This window comes from Coregonus lavaretus (genome assembly GCF_964263955.1).
Source record: "Coregonus lavaretus genome assembly, chromosome: 33".
In the NCBI taxonomy this organism is placed as follows: Eukaryota; Metazoa; Chordata; class Actinopteri; order Salmoniformes; family Salmonidae; genus Coregonus; species Coregonus lavaretus.
Window position 1 is genome coordinate 13,172,686 of NC_140020.1, and position 24,323 is coordinate 13,197,008.

The window sequence follows — 24,323 nt, forward strand, 5'->3', positions numbered from 1 at the left end:
AGTTTAGTAATATCAGGGGAGTAGAGGGATGGATTCGGTGCCAGGCCACCTCGTATCCATTAAGCTGAACAATATTTCAGGCTGGCTGAGGATTTTAGGGCTTATACTCCAGGATCCACTGGGCCAGGTTTTACACTATCTCCACCAAACAAACACTTGGCACCGCCACTGCCAGAGCTGCTGAGCTAGGTCGATAACGTCCGAGCAGCCTGCTAGTGCTCCATGGCATAGAGTAATTTATTCATTGATTGACAAGAGCAGTTACAGTGCATTAATTTGTGCTCCGAGGACAGGAAGTCCATTAAGGCAGCATCAGTTAAACAATGATCAGCAACCTCCGATATCACACAGGGTATAAAACAAGTGGACACACTGTGATGGAACAGACCACAGGTATGCTGTTTGGTCCCATTCAGAGACACACATACATATCCATGGCAATGACTGAGCCAGTTGGGCCAGTTGTAATTCCAGACTATTCAGAAAAATAAAAAATATATTTTTTCATATTTTCATATTTGAGATGGCAGGTTATGAATGCAAAGGAACATCATAAATGATAGTATACCTTTACAGCAGCCATTAACATTATCCAGTAAAAGAAACCATCAATGACATCTTGGGTGGATTCAGTAATAAATAATATGGAGACAATACAGGTTGGGGAGGGGGGCTCACCTTCAGTTGTAAATTTGATCAAACGTCACTTAGGGGCAGAAAAAAACGAAAGATTCTGCTTTCAAAACGGTCTGAGCCACGAGGCACCTGGTTAAATTAGGTTTGGGAGTTGGAACAAACTTTATGAATATCATTAAAGGGCTGGAAATAGTTTGCTTTACACTTAACATACATGAATCACCAGCAAGAGAAGAGGATGCTAGAAAGTCAGCCCTACCTCATCTGTGACTGGCTGTGCCGCTGTGCACGGGAGTGGCTCAGGGAGTTTGCAGGGGCATCTGGGGTCTATTGTGCAATGACAATGTTAGACTAGGAAATGAGTCCAACCCGTCGGACTCATTTAGTGTGTGTGAGACATTCAGGTAAGAGGACACAGCCTCGAGGCAGAGACACACAATACCCCTCCATTTAGTCACCAGAGGCACTGTTGTTCTGGGATTAGCCCCCCAACCGCCCCGCCTCATATGTCCTTTTTCAAAGGGAAGAGTACTATTACAGTGCTATTAAGAGTCCTCTTCAGGCCCAAAGCCCCTTGAGAAGTTAGCTGCACCACAGTTCTTTTTAAAGCTCTGTCCCTCCACATTATGATCATTTGTGGAGGCACAGAGGCATACACGTCCCTCCTCAATAACATCACCCACAGCTGATGAGCAGTGATTATGAGTAAAGGATAGAAAATAATTTAGAATCATTACTATGAGAATTTGCTACATGTTTTTGTAAAATGTTCTATAGGCTTTCCGAGGCTACAGTTCTGGAAAGATGCATTTCGTTGGATGTTTGTTCACGCATCCATACATAAATACTATAGGCCACAGCTAGAGGGATTCACTTTGTGGGGGCATTGGTGTAAAAAAAATCCTCCATGCGCAGCCTCCTCTGCCTCCTAGACCTTTTATGTATTTCCAGGCATGAAGCAATCCCATTGCACAGTTGCCTGAGGACAGCCACAGAGGCTTGACGGACAACCCAGATATAAGAGGAAACCACCCAAGGGCTAGACATTCAGTCCAAAAAGCTGTTTACACTTAGCCATTGTTGGAAAGGATTTACCCTCCTCATGGCATTAAACACACACACACACTTTCAGTTCATATCGCCTCAAATGCAACCCGCAGTGATAGTGGATTGTGTTCTACTGTTCTTATTCAGTATGTATTGAAACTAGCCAGTGAACAGTCTTTGTTCATTTTCAAACAGTATGCTTTAGATTCCAGCTCATGCTCCAGCAGAATTCTGCAAATCTCTCTCCCTACAGGACACTGGCAATGACCAGGTCTAATGCAAAAAGAAAGCCAAAATAAATTCCTTCCATCTGTTGTGAAAATGGAAGCACAATATTCTTCAATCATCTTTTTCATATAATTTGACTTCAAATACCCATACAGAGTCAGCACCCAAGAGAGTCATATACGCGATATGAAATGATAGCAAGTCAAATGTCATCAGCACAACTCAGATAAACGCACTCCAATCTATATAGCTCCTCCTTGCTACTTCCAATCTATATAGCTCCTCCTTGCTACTTCCAATCTATATACACTATATATACAATAAAGGTATATGGACACCCCTTCAAAATAGTGGATTCGGCTATTTCAGCCACACCGTTGCTGACAGGTGTATAAAATCGAGCACACAGCCATGCAATCTCCATAGAAAAACATTGGCAGTAGAATGGCCTTATTGAAGAGCTCAGTGACTTTCAACGTGGCACCATCATAGGATGCCGCCTTTCCAACAAGTCAGTTTGTCACATTTCTGCCCTGCTAGAGCTTCCCCAGTCAACTGTAAGTGCTGTTATTGTGAAGTGGAAACGGCTCAGCCGCGAAGTGGTAGGCCACACAAGCTCACAGAACACGACCACCGAGTGCTGAAGCACGTGGCGCATAAAAATGGTCTGTCGTCACTCACTACCGAGTTCCGAACTGCCTCTGGAAGCAATGTCAGCACAATAACTGTTCGTCGGGAGCTTCATGAAATGGGTTTCCAAGGCAGAGCAGCCGCACACAAGCCTAAGATCACCATGCGCAATTCCAAGCGTCGGCTGGAGTGGTGTAAAGCTCACCGCCATTGGACTCTGGAGCAGTGGAAACGCGTTCTCTGGAGTAATGAATCACGCTTCACCATCTGGCAGTCCGATGAACGAATCTGGGTTTGGCGAATGCCAGGAGAACGCTACCTGCCCGAATGCATAGTGCCAACTGTAAATAATATTCTGGGGCTGTTTTTCATGGTTCGGGCTAGGCCCCTTAGTTCCAGTGAAGGGAAATCTTCACATTCTAGACGATGCTGTGCTTCCAACTTTGTGGCAACAATTTGGGAAGAACTTGACTGGCCTGCACAGAGCCCTGACCTCAACCCCATCAAACACCTTTGGGATGAATTGGAACGCCAACTACGAGCCAGGCCTAATCGCCCAACATCAGTGTCCGACCTCACTAATGCTTTTGTGACTGAATGGAAATAAGTCCCCGTAGCAATGTTCCAACATCTAGTGGAAAGCCTTCCCAGAAGTGTGGAGGCTGTTATAGCAGCAAAGGGGGTCCAACTCCATATTAATGCCCATGATTTGAGATGTTTGACGAACAGGTGTCCACATACTTTTGGTTATATAGTGTAGCTCCTCCTTGCTACTTCCAATATTTATAGCTCCTCCTTGCTACTTCCAATCATAAAGCAGGAAAATAACTTTTTATTTAGAGGTTGAGGCAGACACAAACCCGATGCCTCTTGGCAGCACGAATGCAAATGTCCAGTTTCATTAGTTACATTAAACTGGACAACTACAGAGAGCCCTGTATCTCTATAAGAAAGACAATCCACCTTCTGGTGGATGGGTGCAGGGGCATGATGCCCTAGTCGGCCTGTGTTCTGTCTCTGTGTGGCTCCCCAGTGAATAGTGGTGACAAGCCTCGTCACATGACAACAAACAACGTCCGAATTGTCCATCCCTTGGATAATTATCCAGTCCACAGAGGAGGAAATGTGTCCAGCCTCAGCCATGCATGAAGCTTTTTTCCTCTAGAGGAGGACTAGGAAGCTGATGAGAATAAAGGGCATTTATACACTTCTTTTCCATACACACGATGAACAATTCATTTGTTCAAAGTGTACACTTGGTTAATTAATTGGCACTGTGTCAATTTCAGCGGGAACAAACGCACTGTGGGATGTTGTCTAAGATGAAGAGACAGTGTACATCTTCCCTTGTTCTGAATATGCCTATCAGACAGAGAATGTTCAAAACACAGTACTGGTTAATATTCATTTGCATGGGCAAATATTATTGAGAACGGAAAAGCCTTCCAATTACTAATGAGCATTTTTATCTAAGGTGAGGAAGCACATTGGGCTGATTTCATTATAGATAAAATGTATTGTACTCTACTCTCACTGTAACCATAGAAATAGGAATTTTAAAATAAGGTCAGTGGAGTGTTTAACATTACTGTACATGGCCTGATTCTCAGTGAAAAACACTTAGAAATGTCATTAAATAACACATCCAACTGTTCAGTTTGATCATTTACTGGAGGCATTTCCATCTAAAAGAAGTTCAGGGCTGCGGACACAGGGAGAGAATATTTATGTGGTTTAACTGTTAGAACACAATGTATTCTGTATTAGGAAATAGCTGTAGGGACTTACTGCAGACTCTAGTGGCCTTAATTAAAAATATTCCTATTATGAAGTTGGAATGTCAAGAAGTGCAACAATCCCATCATTTTTAGTCTCTGTGGCTGGTACATTCTACACCTAACATTCTATATAAGGAAGCACTCTCCCAAAAATATAATTATTGAACGTTTGAGGAGACGACTGCTGACCATATAAAAAAACATTGCCCAACATGAAACAGCTGAGCTAATGCAGTCACATAAGATTCATCTCTAGGTATGGGTGTGCATGGCACAATTACAGTGTACTGTATATTGTTTTTCTCAGTAATAAAATAAGAGCTAGCTGTTTCACTGTGAGGAGCACGGCTGGTTGAAAGAATAAATGGATATCCTTAGAGCTTATATGAAGTCCAACTGCGCTCATCAACCTCTCATCCCCATCTCATCAGTGCCGGGCCAGTGGTGATGATGGTTTCTCAGTGAGCTGGATATCAATACATCAAGCTGTCACAGGACTGAGCCACCAGCCAACCTGCAGGATGTACTCTATAATGGCCGGTCAATGCCACCGCAAGTATTTCCACGGACAACCCCAAATGTTGAGACCTCAATTTCTCCTGATTCAGTGATGCACCAATAACCACAGAGATGTTCCCTTTCTCTCAGACTCCACCTGCACCCTCACTTGACTACACTACGCTTAATAAGCTATATTCAGACCCACTCCTTCTTACTCTATTTAATGGGCTGAGCATGAGGTCCAATAGAGCTCAGTGGGGAAAAAAATGAAAACTTAATCTTTTGGTTTTTGTTCCTATTGAAATGTAATCATGTCATCCAAGATTATGCCCTTATACTTTGCATGTGGGAAGAAATGCAGATTAACATGATGAGTGTAGGATCTGATTCCATTTCCTGCATGGGCACCTGGAGGAGAGGTCCTGGGGCAGAGAAAGTGCCTCTGGTGAAGTGAAGCCATCAGGGCCATTAGAGTGAAGATGCCATTTGCTATCTGTCTTCTGGGAGTTGGGGAGGAGGGACTGTGGGCCATCTGGTGAGACCCCCTGTTCACCACCCTCCAGCCCCGGACCCATACGGCCGCCCCACACCACACATCACCTACTGGACAGTACAGTACCGAGTCGGACAGGGAGGCAGGCAAGCTGTGGTGGAGGACCAGTGTATGGAGAAGGGCACGGAGACCGGCTGCCTCTTACCCTCAAATAATGTCGATATAAAATATCAAATTACAGGAATTTATGACTATGCTTCAGTTCAGGGATCAGTGACTGTACTTTGCAGATAAAAGTATGCAAATGTTTATGTTCTGTAATATATATTCCATTAACATAACAGTGGTCTAAAATGCACGGGTATGGTAAGTCAAATGGCTTGGGTCTTCAAATGGCAGGAGTCTAAGTGATGGTGACCAAGGCACAGAGGGTTCGATCCAACTGCATTTAAACACGTGACCCCAGGCCTCATAATAAGCCTTCTCTGCAGTATGGCTTTATAATCAAGGAGGGGGAGCGCATCAACAATGCTGAGCCAGGCTGATGGTATTATGTCCACTGTAATCTGCACAGGAGAACGCGTTGAGGTGACAGCCTCGGCCCACACCCCCCACGCCCCCTCTCCACTGGTGGCACCATGCCATCGTGCCAGTGGATCCACAGCCATGGGACGTGACCTTAATGAGGGCATCCATCAAAGCCAACTAATAGGTTTCTTATCCACAGAACCTCACCTGTTCAGTTCAGCCACTGGCTACATCCATAAGACAACGAAACCTATGATAGCACGAGAGGCATTAAAATATCTCAACAACACAAAAACTACAGCAAGGCCCGAGCCTGACAGATCCAGTTCACAGAGCATCATGGGATGCAGTTGAGTGATCCCAGACAGTTGAGTGATCCTCCTCCCCCCAGTTCTGCATCAGCGCAGTACCATGTACCACTCCATCGCATGACCTTAGTTCTCAGCAGGACTTTTCATCCTGGTTTTAAGATGGGGGGGGGGGGCAACACAAACAGTGTGGGCCTGTCTTCAGTCAACAGGAGGGGTAGAGCTGTATGGAACAGACATTTCCGCCATCTGTCTCCTTGTGACACTCCCACATGCTGCATCCACACTCCCTTGTGCTGACCCCAAGCCCGTCGCTCCAAAGAACAGTAAACCTGATTTAAAAAACATTGACAAAACTACTTTGGGACTTTAACTAACTGCTTTCATTTCAATTAGCCTGTGATCTCCTTTCATTTGGGTAACAGCCTCTGATGAGTCGGCATTGATGATTGATTAAATAACCACCTCTTTCACTGTGAATCAGCGTGAGAGACCTGCTTCATCAATTCATCTTCATTTCCACAGAGTAATTGACTACTGTCAGCCATAGGTTCAGCCATGCTAACGACAGCACATAGCCAGGAAGGGTGAAGGCAACACGCAGTCAGAGATCATCCAACTATGTCTGAATCCTGACTGGTAATGATTCAACTCATCTAAAAAACAATATTCAAACTCCCCCAAATCTGTTTTCTCCATCAGTGACACCATGGGCAAATGTGTGTCAAAGTTTAAGTGTGTCACCTGTCAAAATTACTTCAATGGGGGGGGGGGGATATAATGTCCAATATAGCTATAGACGGATCCTCTGAGCAATGCCATTACCTCTTTAATGTTCTTTCCTACTTCATCACGTGAAGCTGCAGCGATCCTTGAGATAAAGTTGTGGCTATTGACCCCACTATTAACAATGCATCTGTGTCACTCAAGTGCCAAATCAATTTTACTTTCAACAGGAAACTCTGTCCCATATAGGTTGCAAAATAGTTGGGAAGAGATTTTTGACGTACCGATCCCATGGCATAGTGTTTATGAACTACTACGCAAAACGACGCCGGATTCAAAAAACGTAGAATCTTTCAATTTAAATTATTATATACAATTCTTGCTACCAATATAATGTTATTTATATGGGGGATACAATCTTCCCAGCTCTGCAGATTTTGCTGCGAAGAGACAGAATCATTAGATCATTTGTTTTGGTACTGTCCATTTGTAGCTTGTTTTTGAACACAGGTCCAGGAATGGCTAAAGGATTGCAATATTTACCTGGAGCTAACCTTGCAGATAGCATTACTGGGTGATCTGAAAAGTCATAGTCAATCAATCAATAATATAATAATACTTTTAGCAAAAATGTTTATTTTTAATTCACAATCTGTAGAAACAATGAGAATAGAAAAGGTTCAGAACTTTTGTAAAACATCACAGAACAGTTGAAAAATATATGGCAAATAGATGGGTGGGTGGTGTTGAATGGAGTTGAAGGATGGGACTAATAACAACTAACAACAACTAATAACAACAAGATAACTAATAATGTAAGCATACTGTGTCCATAATAAGTATATAGGTTATAGGTTGAGAGTTTTTGTGAAAGAGCACAGTTAGAAAGATATGGCATATACAGTGAGGGAAAAAAGTATTTGATCCCCTGCTGATTTTGTACATTTGCCCACTGACAAAGAAATGATCAGTCTATAATGTTAATGGTAGGTTTATTTGAACAGTGAGAGACAGAATAACAACAAAGAAATCCAGAAAACGCATGTCAAAAATGTTATAAATTGATTTGCATTTTAATGAGGGAAATAAGTATTTGACCCCCTCTCAATCAGAAAGATTTCTGGCTCCCAGGTCTTTTATACAGGTAACGAGCTGAGATTAGGAGCACACTCTTAAAGGGAGTGCTCCTAATCACAGCTTGTTACCTGTATAAAAGACACCTGTCCACAGAAGCAATCAATCAATCAGATTCCAAACTCTCCACCATGGCCAAGACCAAAGAGCTCTCCAAGGATGTCAGGGACAAGATTGTAGACTTACACAAGGCTGGAATGGGCTACAAGACCATCGCCAAGCAGCTTGGTGAGAAGGTGACAACAGTTGGTGCGATTATTCGCAAATGGAAGAAACACAAAAGACTGTCAATCTCCCTCGGCCTGGGGCTCCATGCAAGATCTCACCTCGTGGAGTTGCAATGATCATGAGAACGGTGAGGAATCAGCCCAGAACTACACGGGAGGATCTTGTCAATGATCTCAAGGCAGCTGGGACCATAGTCACCAAGAAAACAATTGATAACACACTACGCCGTGAAGGACTGAAATCCTGCAGCGCCCGCAAGGTCCCCCTGCTCAAGAAAGCACATATACAAGTTTGCCAATGAACATCTGAATGATTCCGAGGAGAACTGGATGAAAGTGTTGTGGTCAGATGAGACCAAAATGGAGCTCTTTGGCATCAACTCAACTCGCCGTGTTTGGAGGAGGAGGAATGCTGCCTATGACCCCAAGAACACCATCCCCACCGTCAAAAATGGAGGTGGAAACATTATGCTTTGGGGGTGTTTTTCTGCTAAGGGGACAGGACAACTTCACCGCATCAAAGGGACGATGGACGGGGCCATGTACCGTCAAATCTTGGGTGAGAACCTCCTTCCCTCAGCCAGGGCATTGAAAATGGGTAATGGATGGGTATTCCAGCATGACAATGACCCAAAACACACAGCCAAGGCAACAAAGGAGTGGCTCAAGAAGAAGCACATTAAGGTCCTGGAGTGGCCTAGCCAGTCTCCAGACCTTAATCCCATAGATAATCTGTGGAGGGAGCTGAAGGTTCGAGTTGCCAAACGTCAGCTTCGAAACCTTAATGACTTGGAGAAGATCTGCAAAGAGGAGTGGGACAAAATCCCTCCTGAGATGTGTGCAAACCTGCTGGCCAACTACAAGAAACATCTGAACTCTGATTGCCAACAAGGGTTTTGCCCCATGTACTGATATCCAGGTGGCAAATCGCATCTCTGTATGTCTGGCAGACATATCAGTGTGGATGACGGATCACCACCTCAAGCTGAACCTCGGCAAGACGGAGCTGCTCTTCCTCCCGGGGAAGGACTGCCCGTTCCATGATCTCGCCATCACGGTTGACAACTCTGTTGTGTCCTCCTCCCAGAGTGCAAAGAGCCTTGGCGTGACCCTGGACAACACCCTGTCGTTCTCCGCTAACATCAAGGCTGTGACCCGATCCTGTAGGTTCATGCTCTACAACATTCGGAGAGTACGACCCTGCCTTACACAGGAAGCGGCACAGGTCCTAATCCAGGCACTTGTCATCTCCCGTCTGGATTTCTGCAACTCGCTGTTGGCTGGGCTCCCTGCCTGTGCCATTAAACCCCTACAACTCATCCAGAATGCCGCAGCCTGTCTGGTGTTCAACCTTCCCAAGTTCTCTCACGTCACCCCGCTCCTCCGCACACTCCACTGTCCATGGTGCTTGCCTACGGAGCTGTGAGGGGAACGGCACCTCCGTACCTTCAGGCTCTGATCAGTCCCTACACCCAAACGAGGGCATTGCGTTCATCCACCTCTGGCCTGCTGGCCCCCCTACCTCTGCGGAAGCACAGTTCCCGCTCAGCCCAGACAAAACTGTTCGCTGCTCTGGCACCCCAATGGTAGAACAAGCTCCCTCACGACGCCAGGACAGCGGAGTCACTCACCACCTTCCGGAGACACTTGAAACCCCACCTCTTTAAGGAATACCTGGGATAGGATAAAGTAATCCTTCCCCCCCCAAAAAAAACATATTGTAAAGTGGTTATCCCACTGGCTATAAGGTGAATGCACCAATTTGTAAGTCGCTCTGGATAAGAGCGTCTGCTAAATGACGTAAATGTACTAAGTCATGTTTTGCAGAGGGGTCATATACGTATTTCCCTCATTAAAATGCGAATCAATTTATAACATTTTTGACATGCGTTTTTCTGGATTTCTTTGTTGTTATTTTGTCTCTCACTGTTCAAATAAACCTACCATTAAAATTATAGACTGATCATTTCTTTGTCAGTGGGCAAACGTACAAAATCAGCAGGGATGGTGAGCTGGCCAATCAGCAACCTACTCACATGAATATTTTTAATGACCGGCATACGCCCACACCATTCTGTTGTTGGAATACGCCCACACCATTCCAACACAGAAAATATGCTTTTTAACATACTTAATTACCATTTTTTGGAAGGAAAACTTAACTTATATTGTAATTAATTACAGGTCATATTTCATAGAAATCTGGAAACACTGGACAGTTAATTTAAGGCAAATCTACATCTCCCAAAATATTATTCAGCCACAGAGCAATTCAATCGGTCGTTTTCCACGAAGCAAGACGTGGCATTTTGTAGATTCTGTGGACGTTTCAGTAGGTTAGAGGTTAAACTGCGGGTAATTAAGATTAATTGTGGTCTTCAAATTGTCAAAATATGTGAGTGCGCAACAGAGGCAGAAACACTAGCAAACCCTCCACTTATACAGAGTCATCACTGTCTATTAGATTAGCCTTTAAATTCAGGGCCACACTGGGCTGGCTGTGGGATTTACACAAGGGTGTCTTGTGTCTACTGAAGCATCACTACACCATCTCTCCCTGCATACACACAGAGCCACAGAGATCATTGGCCTCACAGTCATAGAATTACATATAGAATAAATAACAAATTAGGTAAATTATAGGATCTTTCTAGAGATAGATGCATAGAGGATATATGTATATAGAGCATAGTTGATGGACAAAGAACAAAGAATTCACAAAATACGTTTTTATCTATTACCAGAGGCTGAGTGACTGTTTTTTTGCTGGCACCATGAGGGTTTATTAACACATTATCTGCGTGAATAAAAATATAATTGGATAGCATATATAATTTAATGTTTTGTAAAAGTAACGCTTTGACAATGGCCAAACCAAAGTAAAGTCAGACATTATTTTGAGATATTTCAATGTGCTTCAAATAACTTACTTTTCCAGAGTGACATTTTACTGTCTATAATAGTTGAACCACTTGAGCGAAAATATATGTTGTGTTGAAAATCACCATTTGATAGCATAACTGCCATCCTCACTCCCTGGAATTTGCCTCTGGCTCTGTGTTGGCAATCACCAACACAATTTCCTTGAGCAAACTGTGTGCCCGTTTAAAAAAAAATTAACTACCTGGGGTTCAAATCTCACAATACAAAGATATTTGTAATGACGCACCGCAGCTGAGCTGGCAATCAAATATTAATAGAAACCTGGAAATATGTGAGAGGAAGTCAGGTTTTAGCTATCTCTGTTTACGACTTCCTCTGCCTACAGGAAGGTGATAGGAAGGCCTTTTCAATCACACTAGTTAAAACAATTTGGTGATACATCAAGCAGGAGAAAAATTAACTACCTGGGGTTCAAATCTCACAATACAAAGATATTTGTAATGACGCACCGCAGCTGAGCTGGCAATCAAATATTAATAGAAACCTGGAAATATGTGAGAGGAAGTCAGGTTTTAGCTATCTCTGTTTACGACTTCCTCTGCCTACAGGAAGGTGATAGGAAGGCCTTTTCAATCACACTAGTTAAAACAATTTGGTGATACATCAAGCAGGAGAAAAATTAACTACCTGGGGTTCAAATCTCACAATACAAAGATATTTGTAATGACGCACCGCAGCTGAGCTGGCAATCAAATATTAATAGAAACCTGGAAATATGTGAGAGGAAGTCAGGTTTTAGCTATCTCTGTTTACGACTTCCTCTGCCTACAGGAAGGTGATAGGAAGGCCTTTTCAATCACACTAGTTAAAACAATTTGGTGATACATCAAGCAGGAGAAAAGGGGGGAAGTCAGGTTTTAGAGATCTGGGCTAACCGCCCTTGACAGGGTTTCTGACGGGGGATATGATGGATCACATACACAGGGGCTGCGAGAACAGACCTCCAACTTCCCTGCATGCACTCTGGTTCCACGCTGGAAGACTGTCACCCCGTATCATCCCCACAGTTCAGACAGCCTCCTCATTAAGACAGCCTGTCAGGCCTGGGAGTCCACAGTCTTACAATTAAATACCTGCCAAGACGCATTACTGTAAACAACATGGCACAAACCACTCATAAAAAGCCTGCTATGACATGCACATGGGTAAATGAATGGGGGGTCTTATTAATGAAACAGTGTTTCCTTCCTGTGATAAAAACCACACACATAACAACAGGTTTTGGGCAAACGAGTTGGTAAGGATGAATCATACGAACACTAGTATTGATAAGGATCAACAAAAAGCTGAATTAGGTAAAACTACACACAAAACTACAAATGTAATTTTCCATGTCAAGCCTATGGTTCAAAATATTTTAGTGTTCAACAGAGTCCTCCCCTCAAACCCCTCTCTATCAAAGGAGAGACTGGTATTCATGGTTCTGTGCTCCTTTGATTGACATAGAGTGACTCTGGCCCACAACATACAGAAGTGGACAGGAGCCAAGGCCCACAGACACTTTGGGAAGACCTGATAAGCTGCATGGCTAGGGAATAGGGGATGTGTTTTAAACCACCCTCCCCCTAAATCAACTTGCCATGGCATGTTCATACAGGTCAAAAGTGTTTTCTTAGCATTAAAAAGCTGTCTCTTTCTTGAGGCCGAGACTGTTTTGGCAGTTGGGGAGAAAACATTGAAATCTGAGGGCTCCCAAGTCTAGAGGCATTGAGGAACAGATTACAGAGTAAAGATCCTCAGTTATGGACGATTTATCATAATTCCCCACCACTTCTGCTAATCTACTTCACTGAGAGGACAACTGTGGTCTTGTGTCCTGAACCATGTCCTGTTTCTGAGGAGAGACTGTGACTAAACAATGTGCTCACATCAAAGACCCAAGACGATCACGGCACTGGCAGGTTCAGGTGGCATCCAAAACCCAAGCTACTTGCAAAGGATCTGAGAAATAATTTAATCTGCCACAAAAGTCCACTGCTGCATCCACTTACACAGTATTCAGACCCCTTGACTTTTTCCTAATTTTGTTACGTTGCATCCTAATTCTGAAATTGATTAAATTGTTCCCCCCCCCCTCATCAATCTACACACAGTACCCCATAATGACAAAGCAAAAACAGGTTTTTAGATTTTTTTTCTTTTTTCTTAAACTGAAATATCATATTTACACAAGTATTCAGACCCTTTACTCAGAACTTTGTTGAAGCACCTTTGGCAGCGATTACAGCCTCGAGTCTTCTTGGGTATGACGCTACAAGCTTGGCACACCTGTATTTGGGGAGTTTCTCACATTCTTCTCTGCAGATCCTCTCAAACTCTGTCAGGTTGGATGGGGAGTGTCGCTGCACAGCTTTTTTCAGGTCTCTCCAGAGATGTTCGATTGGGTTCAAGTCCGGGCTCTGGCTGGGCCACTCAAGGACATCCAGAGACTTGTCCCGAACCCACTCCAGCGTTGTCTTGGCTGTGTGCTTAGGGTCGTTGTCTTGTTGGAAGGTAAACCTTCGCACCAGTCTGAGGTCCTGAGCAATCTGGAGCATGTTTTCATCAAGGATCTCTCTGTACTTTGCTCCGTTCATCTTTCCCTCAATCCTGACTAGTCTCCCAGTCCCTGCTGCTGAAAAACATCCCCACAGCATGATGCTGCCACCACCATGCTTCACCGTAGGGATGGTGCCACGTTTCCTCCAGACGTGAAGCTTGGCATTCAGGCCAAAGAGTTCAATCTTGGTTTCATCAAACCAGAGAAACTTGTTTTTCATGGTCTGAGAGTCCTTTAGGTGCCTTTTGGCAAACTCCAAGCGGGCTGTCATGTGCCTTTTACTGAGGAGTGGCTTCCGTCTGGCCACTCTACCATAAAGGCCTGATTGTTGGAGTGCTGCAAAGATGGTTGTCCTTCTGGCAGGGACTCCCATCTCCACAGAGGAACTCTGGAGCTCTGTCAGAGTGACCATCAGGTTCTTGGTCACCTCCCTGACCAAGGCCCTTCTCCCCCGATTGCTCAGTTTGGCCGGGCGGCCAGCTCTAGGAAGAGTTTTGGTGGTTCCAAACTTCTTCCATTTAAGAAAGATGGAGGCCACTGTGTTCTTCGGGACCTTCAATGCTGCAGACATTTTTTGGTAGCCTTCCCAAGATCTGTGCCACCACACAATCCTGTCTCGGAGCTCTACGGACGATTCCTTTGACCTCATGGGTTGGCTTTTGCTCTGACATGCACTGTCAACTGTGGGACCTTATATAGACAGGTGTGTGCCTTTCCAAATTATGTCTAATCAATTGAATTTACCACGGGTGGACTCCAATCAAGTTGTAGAAACATCTCAAGGATGATCAATGGAAACAGGATGCACCTGAGCTCAATTTCGAAGAAAACTCAAACCCTTTACTGAGTAAAGGGTCTGAATACCTATGTAAATGTGATATTTCAGTTGTTTTCCTTTTATACATTTGCTAAAATTTCTAAAAACCTGTTTTTGCTTTGTCATTGTAGGGTATTGTGTGTAGATTTATGAGGAAGAAAATATATTTAATATTATTTTAGAATAAGGCTGTAACGTAACAAAATTTGGAAAAAGTCAAGGGGTCTGAATACTTTCCGAATGCACTGTATGTCAAGCCTTATGCATAGTGGTTTTCAGTTGAAAGCTTAGACAAGTAAACAAGTAAACATTTAGAAAAGCACCGGTTTACTTTGGACTTTTCTTGGCATTTGTTTGTTTGTGTTTGATACAACTCAAACTGGCGCAAACAATACAAACGGTATGAGCAACAAACCTTAACTTGAAGGTCGACGTTGCCCAGACAGAGAATGAGAAAAGGAAGAGGCCAATTTCCTGATTAATCTAGTGTAAAAGTAATCTGAGGAGGGCAAGTCAGTGAATGGTGAGTGATTTTCCTAATGACGCTCCGAGGTTAAATGTGGGCCAATGTTAATGGAGAGTGGAGGCACAGGCACAGAAATGCCAGGACCCTGAAGCATCACTTCTCTGAACTTTGCTCTAATTTATCAGCTTCTTAAAACAGTTCGATGCTTTCCCTTTCTTTACCTCAGATAAGTTTCTGCACTAATGTTTTAACCTCTTAATAAAGACCCTGACATAGAGGACAAACTCTCAGACAAAAACAAGGATAAAGACAACCTCTGAGAAATACTTGGAATGCCTTGAAAGTAAAAATGTTCCTATTTCAACACTCAGAACAAAGGAGCAAGGTCAAAAAGTTTGCTGAATTGGCTGTCCACAAAGAGGTATGCTGGACTGAAACAATATACATGAAATATGGTTCTCTTTTCCCTCCTCTGATTCTCAGCTCCTCTGTTGCCTGTTTTCACCCTTTAGGAGAGGTAGGAGAAACAACAGTCCAATGTTATCCATGGAGAAAAAACACCCCGTTGGAAAAGGCTTTTAGGCATTAACATACAAACAGAGCTAGAAAAATATGCTGCTTTCAGGATAATATTTCAAATAGAGCTGTGCAAATACGCTTTTTTTATTCCACCATCATCAATACACACAGTATGAGCTACCTTTGAAACATTGCATTAAGCATGACAGAGCCATTGTTTTCCAAGCGACAGAATTCTGATTGGGTAATCAGATTGGGCTTCTCCCAAGCAGCAGAATCACAGCTATTTAACCCTCATTTCTAGGCATTTCTTCATTAGAGATGGACTGCCATGAGATAATGTTAACCTGCTGGGTTACCTTGACCCTATCAAAGTTCTCAGCTGGATGTAAATGATGTCACTGACAAACAAGGGATGAACTTCCAGCACCCGCACCTCCATTCAGAATACTAATGAGGCATGAAGCCAAGGTGCGTTTGACAGCTTCAAATTCAGCCCGTTATGTCAGATGAGGAGAATCTACATGTATTTTTTCCCCTTTGTGTATTTACAATCAAGTTTTTATGTCTCCAGGGTAAGGGTTAGTCTATCCCAGAAATATACAGTGTTCTGTCCTTCAAAATGACTGGCTTTACCCAAATGACCCTGTTAATTTCAGTTCAAACCCACAGAGCTGGTTAACCTAAACCTCATGTGGGGGGGGGGGGGGAGTCCTGAGTGGACCCTGAGAACATAAATACTAGAGTCAGTTGGGGGCCTTTTAGGAGTCGCAGGGAGGGGAGTGTGGGGGGCACTACTTTTCTCGAACCTCGTCAAGTATACCACACAAGAGGGGGAGAAATAAACTAAGGCCTAGGACAGAAACATCCCATGGGCTCTGTTATTCATACAGTAAGCACATCTCTTCTGGACATAACTCGCCAAGACATACAAAAGCAGACTATTTTAACTTAATCTACATCAAGAGCACATTCTTCCCTGTCCAGTTTACTGCTTCTGACTAAACTATCTTAGGCATTTACATACATAAATAAACTGTGCACATCATTTACCAAGACCTATCATAACATTTGCGTTGAGGCAAAACTTGAAAATGTACATCAATGCAGAAAACAGACTGGGGGAGGTGGGAGGGGCCACGGGGGTCATGATTCAAATCTATATCATTAACATTGATTTGCGCCGACTTAACAAGCAAATCCTCTTTTATGAAAAGCCTCCCTATTAAAATTCAACAAATAACACAACAACAGTGATCATGAGGATCATGTGTAGCTTAAAGCTTTGTCGTCTGCTTTTCCAAATGATATTAAGCGATGCTATTTATTTTCTTGAAAATAATGATACATTGAGGAAATAAACATGAAGAACTGTAAAATATCAAATGCTACATAATAAATTACCAAAATGATGATTGGTTTGCACTGTTAACTTTACCCTTGTACAAACAATCCAGACAATTACAGTGCCAGACAGACATGTCCTGAGGGGAAAACATAAAGCCTCCCAGACAGAAAAGGCAGCAGTCTTCTTCTGTTATCTGTTTTCAGCCCTGAGCTGGTGTGGCTGTGGGAGAATTCCACTTTAATATGATGTTGAGACTTCATTCCTCAGGAGGTTTTCAGACGCAGGTATAGAGCAGTTAAAGGCAGATGATATTTAGACTGCTGATTGATTTATTGAAATTTGACTCCACCTGGGAGACAGACAGGAGGACGGAAGTGGTGGTGTGGTAGATCACTGTGTGTCAATCACACACAGCAGCTCCACGCTGTAGCAACATGTCGACTACACACACTCAACCATTAACTGCAGACATGTCTACAGAAAGCAAAGTCATTCACAAGGAGCAGACAGGTCTACAAACGGCATGACATTCAATAGGAATGAGCATTTGCTATCTGAGGTACTGAGCTTGTATGTAGGTCATATTCAGTAATTCAATATCTCCAAATGGCTATAAAGAAATCTGATCACAGACAATTATTGGACTTTCTTTTCCACACTGCCAAGAATATGGTCTCATACACTTTAGCTATAAGCAGTTGAATTAACTTGTCAACTGTGAAGCATGTTGTTGTTCGCCACTAAACGCCAACTTTTAGACCATGGGCATACAGTGGGGAAAAAAAGTATTTAGTCAGCCACCAATTGTGCAAGGTCTCCCACTTAAAAAGATGAGAGAGGCCTGTAATTTTCATCATAGGTACACGTCAACTATGACAGACAAAATGAGGAAAAAAAATCCAGAAAATCACATTGTAGGATTTTTTATGAATTTATTTGCAAATTATGGTGGAAAATAAGTATTTGGTCAATAACAAAAGTTTCTCAATACTTTGTTATATACCCTTTGTTAGCAATGACACAGGTCAAACGTTTTCTGTAAGTCTTCACAAGGTTTTCACACACTGTTGCTGGTATTTTGGCCCATTCCTCCATGCAGATCTCCTCTAGAGCAGTGATGTTTTGGGGCTGTCGCTGGGCAACACGGACTTTCAACTCCCTCCAAAGATTTTCTATGGGGTTGAGATCTGGAGACTGGCTAGGCCACTCCAGGACCTTGAAATGCTTCTTACGAAGCCACTCCTTCGTTGCCCGGGAGGTGTGTTTGGGATCATTGTCATGCTGAAAGACCCAGCCACGTTTTATCTTCATTGCCCTTGCTGATGGAAGGAGGTTTTCACTCAAAATCTCACGATACATGGCCCCATTCATTCTTTCCTTTACACGGATCAGTCGTCCTGGTCCCTTTGCAGAAAAACAGCCCCAAAGCATGATGTTTCCACCCCCATGCTTCACAGTAGGTATGGTGTTCTTTGGATGCAACTCAGCATTCTTTGTCCTCCAAACACGACGAGTTGAGTTTTTACCAAAAAGTTCTATTTTGGTTTCATCTGACCATATGACATTCTCCCAATCCTCTTCTGGATCATCCAAATGCACTCTAGCAAACTTCAGATGGGCCTGGACATGTATTGGCTTAAGCAGGGGGACACGTCTAGCACTGCAGGATTTGAGTCCCTGGCGGCGTAGTGTGTTACTGATGGTAGGCTTTGTTACTTTGGTCCCAGCTCTCTGCAGATCATTCACTAGGTCCCCCCGTGTGGTTCTGGGATTTTTGCTCACCGTTCTTGTGATCATTTTGACCCCACGGGGTGAGATCTTGCGTGGAGCCCCAGATCGAGGGAGATTATCAGTGGTCTTGTATGTCTTCCATTTCCTAATAATTGCTCCCACAGTTGATTTCTTCAAACCAAGCTGCTTACCTATTGCAGATTCAGTCTTCCCAGCCTGGTGCAGGTCTACAATTTTGTTTCTGGTGTCCTTTGACAGCTCTTTGGTCTTGGCCATAGTGGAGTTTGGAGTGTGACTGTTTGAGGTTGTGGACAGGTGTCTTTTATACTGATAACAAGTTCAAACAGGTGCCATTAATACAGGTAACGAGTGGAGGACAGAGGAGCCTCTTAAAGAAGAAGTTACATGTCTGTGAGAGCCAGAAATCTTGCTTGTTTGTAGGTGACCAAATACTTATTTTCCACCATAATTTGCAAATAATTTCATTAAAAATCCTACAATGTGATTTTCTGGATTTTTTTTCTCATTTTGTCTGTCATAGTTGACGTGTACCTATGATGAAAATTACAGGCCTCTCTCATCTTTTTAAGTGGGAGAACTTGCACAATTGGTGGCTGACTAAATACTTTTTTCCCCACTGTATGTTGGCTGCCTGTATACTGCAGTCGTGATTCGAAGTGAAAGTGTAAGGCAGGACAGGCTGAATCTCTGTTTTGAATCACCAGACACTGGCTGTGGAATAACGTTTTTCTTTCTCTCAAGCATGTCTGTGAAACCTGTCAGACGCACCTCTTGCACAGCATGCTGTCTGAGAAACACAGGCCAATATATAAAACACCACAACCCAGTAGAGTTCAAGACCGTGCATGGAATACACTTCCTCCAAATAGTATGTGGAGCCAAAGAGAATAATGTTAAGTGATTTAAACGGGGTGTGCCCGTGGTTTCCGCACACAGATCCTCAAAAAGTTCTACAGCTGCACCACTGAGAGCATATTGACTGGCTGCATCACCGCTTGGTATGGCAACTGCTTGGCATCCGACCATAAAGGCACTACAGAGGGTAGTGCGTACGGCCCAGTACATCACTGGGGCCGAACTCCATGCCATCCAGGACCCATATACCAGGTGGTGTCATAGGAAGGCCCTAAAAATTGTCAAAGACTCCAGCCACCCAAGTCATAGACTGTTCTCTCTGCTACTGCACAGCAAGCGGTACCAGAGCACCAAGTCTCGGTCCAAAAGGCTCCTGAACAGTTAATCAAATGGCTACCTTGACAATTTACATTGACCCCCTTTTTATATGCACTGACTCTCTTTCACCGGCTCTACCCACACACTCACACATACTACACTCACACTCCAACACACACATAAACACAGACGCTCACACAAATGCATATTGACGCCACACACACACTTTCACATACGCTGCTGCTACTCTATTTATTACCAATCGTAATTGCCTAGTCACTTTTACCCCTACCTACATGTACATATTACCTCAACTACCTCGTACCCCTGCACATTGACTCGGTAGCAGTACTAGATCTCCTTAAACCCTCCAACCAGAACAAAAAAAGCCAAAATACCAAAAATCTAATCCATCAGAGTTTTTTTTTTTCTCTCCCACTCTCCTCTTAGGAAAGTCCAGTCAGCTTTCAAAAGAAGCTTAAGGGCAGGCATCAGAATAGACCACCAGAAATGCCATTACGGATTTAATCTCCAAAATGCTGTGATGACAAAGACTGGGGATAACTGGGGTCTGAGACATTCACCGGGGCCCGGAACACGAACAATCACAGAACATTTCTCCATGTCCCAAATACCAAGCAGACAGGAGCATGATGCATGCTGAGAGCAGAAATGTCCTCCCATGAAGAGCTTCAAGTGCAACTCCACAAGGCCTTTGTTGCCTTGCGTGTTACAATAGGCCCAGAGCCAGTGTTGCTGTGGGCCTGAACAGGGATGAAATGCTCCTATTAGTCCAGTTCAGAATACATCTGTCAGAGTGGGCACCTCCTGGGGCCAAATAAACACTTACAGCCCAGGGCCTTGGAAACACCACAGACATTTGATACTGTATGGTAAAAGGGTCATTGGATGCGTTATTCAAGGCGGTAGGCCTGTGTTTAACACATATTTCGGGTTTATAACAAGAACAAACTTGCTTATTAATTCGTAATCCCGAGAAAAACTGGCAGATGGGTAACATGCTGACAAAACATTTACAGGTGCAGGTCTGAATAAATAAATAAATAAGAGAAATGAGACGGAGGCTGCTGATTTTGAGGAAAACGACATTTAAAATCCATACAGTTGCAAAATCACTTGACACATTTTGTCAGGTATTGATTCACCATGCATAATCTAAAGCTTCAGAAAATGAAGGGAACAATACCTGCCTGCATGCTGCAAATAGATTTTGTTAAGGCTACGCATAAAAAAACATACATTTCTCTCACAGGTGCTGAGATAAGCAACTTCTCTCACTGTCACCTAACCTGTAGCCTAATAAAACTAAGATATAAGACTCCTTGTGGTACTCTGAGTCATCAGCAACTTCCGCTCTTAGAGGAGTCTTATTGTTATTGAATGGTGGGGGGGATTTTCCTCTGTATTGCCTCACTCACTAGACCATGGTCTACCATGACCTATGTTTTAATGAGGGGGCATGATCGTTTTATGAAACCATGTTGCCTTTTTTAAAAGAAGTGGTTAAACCAGACCAAGATGGAAACACTGGACGAATCATGCAATAAACATACTCTAGGGAAAAGATATGTGCATGAAAAACTGGAAGCTGAGATGTAGTGAAGGATACCCCATTGGAGCAACTGAAAATACTCACTCTCCTGTGCCCAAGTCACAAACAGATCAAAGTAATCAAAGACAAATGTACTGGAAATAAAAGCATTACAATGAATTGTTTGTGAGATTATCCAATAAGACTGAAGTTAGGCTAGTTCTTGCTAGTGCTGACTGACCATATGAAAGCCTGAATAGTGTTCTTCTAATTAGGGGTCCATTTTGAATACATCTCACCCAGTAACAGCTGTTCCTCTCCTGCAGCGTCTATCTTTTGGTTAATGGCCATCTCTCCCGACAGTCATTCACACCTGATTCTCTGATAGGTGAGCAAATAAATTAGTTTGCTACTCTGTTACTTAGGCAATGACAGAGATATTACAAAGCACACACTAAATGGTAACTGCAGATGAATATCATTTAAAAAGACTGTAACAACTGGAGTTATTTCATGTTATTGCACACACACATCACAACTAAATGAATGTGTGGTATTTGGCCAACTTCATGTGAACTGTAGCCAGAAAAGGTTTTAAAATTGTCTATTTTACAAGAAAGAATCGAGTTAACCTCTTACATGCTGTGGTTTATTGTCCCAAATCATGTGAGAGCAGAACTAGCCTTTTCTGGAGAGAGGGCCATTAACAGAGCGCTGCAGTGAGACAACTGCACAGAGACCATATTGCGCATTCAAGGTAGCATAGTACAACAGCCAGGAGTCATCAGGTCACAATGAATCAGGACAGGGGCTCCTGTCGAATGATAGCACAGCTCAGTAACTCACCCTTCACCGGTTGTCCCATTTGCGCTGCGGCCAGATGGAAGCAACAGAAAATATATAAGTGGATTAGCACACGATTTGTGTCTTTTCATCGCAGAGCAGCATTGCTTTATGAAATGTAAAGTGATCTTCCAGTTCATTTCTGTAATATCGCCAGCATTATCACATTATTTACAAATCAATCATCCTGTCATCCTGTTTTTTTCGATTGCTCAAATGTATTAATCCGTGGTTAAGACTTTCTGATGAATTAATCAGCAATTATATAGACAGCTGTATTTTCTAGACAACTGTATCCCCCCCACCCACCAGTGGTGAATTAATCTGATGATGCAGGTTACACTCATACATACCAATGTAAGGAATGTGTGTGTGCGCTTTGAAGAGAAAGACTTATGGAGTCCCTCAGTTAATCAGCAATAAAAAGAGGTATATTAGGCCAATAGGTTATAGAGGCAGTGGCTAATGATTATGGGCTACATATCTGACTACATATATGAACAAGTCGAATTCTTAAAGGGGCAGTGCAGTCAAAAATGTGATTTTCCAGTTTCGCTTTATGATACTTCCACACTAGGAGGTCAAAATAACACTCTGAAATTGTGAAAAAGATTATTAAAATTCCCCTTTTTGTGTAAGAGCTGTTTGAAAAAAACAATCCTGGAATTTCAGCCTGTTCAGGTGGAATGGAGTTTTTGGCCCAGATCATGGCATCACAATCTGATCTGGTTAATCATGACCAGTCATCTTTTATCTTCCTACTATGAAGGGGTAAGCGGGTAGGCTCTAGACGATCCTATCCGCCAATCAGGGCTGTGTAAGTAAGTATATAAAAATGTGTATTAACATGCCAACACGATCAGACTGAGCTATTTCTTTATGGCAAAAGGAGGCTCAGGGAAATAAATGCCCCAAAATATATTTTGAGTTATTGTCATGAACACAGTGATTTATTAGACATACAGTGATTATAAATTTGTTTTATTTAAAGACTGCATGGAATAGGCATTCCAAAAAATTGCTAATTCTTTCAAAACTAAAAGAGATCAGATGGATTAAATGAGAGAGCAATTATTAAAAGTAAATCCGAAGTGATTGGAACTTTGAGGAAATTGAATTTACATCTATTTAAATGACAGACAGCATTTCACAGGTTTCTTTGGAATGAGCATTTTAAATAGTTTATAGACAACAGGACTCCACCTCCTGCTGTTTCTCAAGTCCCCAGGGACAGGGTATGAGATGAGATGGTCAACAGTATCAGATTTCATATACACATAAGAAAAAACTAATAATGTTTTTGACCATTCCAAATAGTCTAGTAGTAAGCGTATACATTAGACTACAATAAATAAGTCGTTCGAATTAGTGGTTTAGCCATTAAAACTGGTGTTTTTTTTTTTTTTTTAATCTAGAGCACTTATTGAAGAACAACAGTTTTGTCAATTTAGATGAAAGTGTTGCAACTGAAGGTGAAAAGCATTGGACCCTCAGAGTTGAGACGAATACAAAAAAAATGTAAACCTGAGAATAACTTTGTAATGTAGTATTGAATGGTTCCATCGGCCTATTTATTGAAAGGTCATTGCAGAATGAAAGTTTTACCATTTGAACTTTGGCAATCACAAGTGTGCACCTATAGACCTAATTAATGTTCTTTCTAAACCAACGGACTTTTACTTTTGGTTCCAGGTAATATATATATATATATGAGTCATTAGTGACCAGTCTTTCTCATGTCCAAAAAGTTGCTCATTACTGTACAACCATCCCATATTTCAGGCAACATGATCGAAGTGTCCATACAGACCATTTCAATGTTGTGATCAAGCAGAAATCATGGATCCGACAACTTCTCAAATAGGCTACGTTGTTTTATTTATACGGATGCGTGCAACCACGAAAGGATGGACTCAAATACTTTCGTTCAAGGTGGCAGGCAACATTTTGGGACGTAACCGTATATTTTTTATGCAAATTTGCTCGCTATTTGCCTACCTGCAATAAAGCCACGCCAGGAATCGGACCCGATTTAGGAGTAATGATTCGGAACGTTCTCATAAAGATTAACATAAAAAATATATTAACTTTCGCATATCAACTTTTTTCCGGATCAACGAAATGCAACAAAGCAC

At 42.7% G+C, this 24,323-nt stretch overlaps 1 protein-coding gene across 1 annotated transcript in view; it reads right to left on the reverse strand.

The window, feature by feature from the left end:
* Positions 1-24,323, reverse strand: part of LOC311108605 (receptor-type tyrosine-protein phosphatase kappa-like) — a 203,821-nt gene that overhangs the window by 179,266 nt on the left and 232 nt on the right. The window lies entirely within an intron of this gene.